The following is a 2,429-nucleotide window of genomic DNA, read 5'->3' as shown; positions in this document are numbered from 1 at the left end:
CTGAGGGTGTTGGGGGGTACCTGAGGATGTTGGGGGGTACCTGAGGATGTTGGGGGGTACCTGAGGATGTTGGGCAGCTCCGGGCTCCTGTAGATGAACTTGTGTTTGTAGGCCAGAGACGACGAGAAGGGGACAAACTGGACCTTGTGTCCACTGAGACTCTTGGACTGGGACGCCAGGTGGTAGAGCTGCAGGAGGGACAGGAACACAAGGAAGACTATAGGAAACTACAAAAGAACTACAAAGAACTACAAACATGGAGATCTGAGGAGCAGCTCTGGGTCAGGGACCTTCCCTACATCCTTCCCCCTCTCCTCTCCTCTCCTCTCCTCCTCCTAGATATTCTGTCCTCAGAGTGATGTTTTTCTCATTAATAATAATTCTGATAAATAAATATTTATAATAATATATCGTCTCTAGGAGGTCGGCCATGTTGAGAGAGATAAAACCTGTACCTGGACCTGGACCTGGACCTGGTTTAATAAAGATATTTATTAATAAATCTAAATGTTTTTTTTACCTTTTTACCGAGATGGAAGGGGACAACGGCGTCGTCCTCGGCGTGGAGGATCAACACGGGACAGGAGATGTGGTTCACACTGGAGACACGGGGACATTAAGGGACACACAGGGACATTAAGGGACACACAGGGACATTAAGGGACACACAGACATTAAGGAACACAGAGACATTAAGGGACACAGAGACATTAAGGGACATAGAGACATTAAGGGACACACAGGGACATTAAGGGACACAGAGACATTAAGGGACACAGAGACATTAAGGGACATAGAGACAATAAGGGACATACAGGGACACAGAGACATTAAGGGACATAGGGACATTAAGGGACACACAGGGACATTAAGGGACACAGAGACATTAAGGGACATAGAGACAATAAGGGACATAGAGACAATAAGGGACATACAGGGACACAGAGACATTAAGGGACATACAGGGACACAGAGACATTAAGGGACATACAGGGACACAGAGACATTAAGGGACATTAAGGGACATACAGGCTGTGTACATATATGTGTATATTGCTGTTGGTGTTGCGTTCAGGGGCTTACGTACTTCTCATCGCTGGCGAAGCGGATGTTGTTGGCTGTGATGGCGTCCAGGAAGAACCAATCAAAGCCAGGCAGGTATCTATACACCTGGAACACACACACACACACACACACACACACACACACACACACACACACACACAGTATAAATGAATATCTACCTACACTTTGTGTGTGTGTATGTGTGTGTGTGTGTATATATGTATGTATATATGTGTGTGTGTGTGCGTGTGTGTATGTATATATATATATCTGTGTGTGTGTGTGTGTGTGTGTGTGTGTATCTCTATATGTTTGTATGTGTGTGTGTGTGTGTGTGTGTGTGTGTGTCTGTATATGGTCATGTCTCTCTCTCTCCCCCCCCCCCCCCCCCCCCCCCCCCCCCATCTCCTCTAGCCTGAGGGATGGGATCTGGTTGGGGAGAGTTCTAGCCTGACCAGGCTCCTCTATCTTTCTAACTATCCATTTATGTGCATCCATGTCCCAGAAATGCGTGTTACTAACCTAGTTACTAACCTAGTTACTAACCTAGTTACTAACCTAGTTACTAACCTAGTTACTAACCTAATTACTGAACTAGTTACTAAACTAGTTACTAACCTTGTTACTGAACTAGTTACTTACCTAGTTCCTAACCTAGTTACTGACCTAGTTCCTAACCTAGTTCCTGACCTAGTTCCTGACCTAGTTACTAAACTAGTTCCTAACCTAGTTACTAACCTAGCTACTAACCTAGTTACTAACCTAGTTACTAACCTAGTTACTGAACTAGTTACTTACCTAGTTACTAACCTAGTTACTGAACTAGTTACTTACCTAGTTACTAACCTAGTTCCTAACCTAGATACTAACCTAGTTCCTGACCTAGTTCCTAACCTAGTTACTAACCTAGCTACTAACCTAGTTACTAACCTAGTTACTAACCTAGCTACTAACCTAGCTCTGGGGAGTCCTTATGTTATTTTTCCCCAGAATGTTCCCTCGGATCAGAGAGGCGCCAGTGTGTGTATCAGGGTAGCAGCTGTCTCCATGGTCCCGCTACACGTCCTGTGATGCCATGTTCATCCAGCTACGTCCTGCTACGTCCTGCTACGTCCTGCTACGTCCTGCTACGCCCTGCTACGTCCTGCTACGTCCTTCTACGCCCTGCTACGTCCTGCTACGTCCCGCTACGTCCTTCTACGTCCAGCTACGTTCCGCTACGTCCTGCTACGTTCCGCTACGTCCAGCTACGTTCCGCTACGTCCTGCTACGTTCCGCTACGTCCTGCTACGTCCCGCTACGTCCTGCTACGTTCCGCTACGTCCTGCTACGTCCTGCTACGTCCCGCTACGTCTCGCTACGTT

General features: G+C 46.8%; 1 long non-coding RNA gene across 1 annotated transcript; it reads right to left on the bottom strand.

The window, feature by feature from the left end:
• Position 1: 1 nt before the first annotated feature.
• On the bottom strand, positions 2 to 1,220 carry LOC117939948. Its single transcript, XR_004655684.1, has 3 exons — positions 1,088 to 1,220; positions 521 to 599; positions 2 to 188 (listed from the first exon to the last, which is right to left on the bottom strand). It is a non-coding gene; the product is annotated as an uncharacterized LOC117939948 (long non-coding RNA).
• Between the last annotated feature and the right edge of the window lie 1,209 nt (positions 1,221 to 2,429).

Source organism: Etheostoma cragini, unplaced genomic scaffold (assembly GCF_013103735.1).
Source record: "Etheostoma cragini isolate CJK2018 unplaced genomic scaffold, CSU_Ecrag_1.0 ScbMSFa_1497, whole genome shotgun sequence".
Lineage (NCBI taxonomy): Eukaryota > Metazoa > Chordata > Actinopteri > Perciformes > Percidae > Etheostoma > Etheostoma cragini.
Note: the sequence above shows the minus strand (reverse complement) of the source record. Positions and strands in the feature narration are given on the sequence as shown.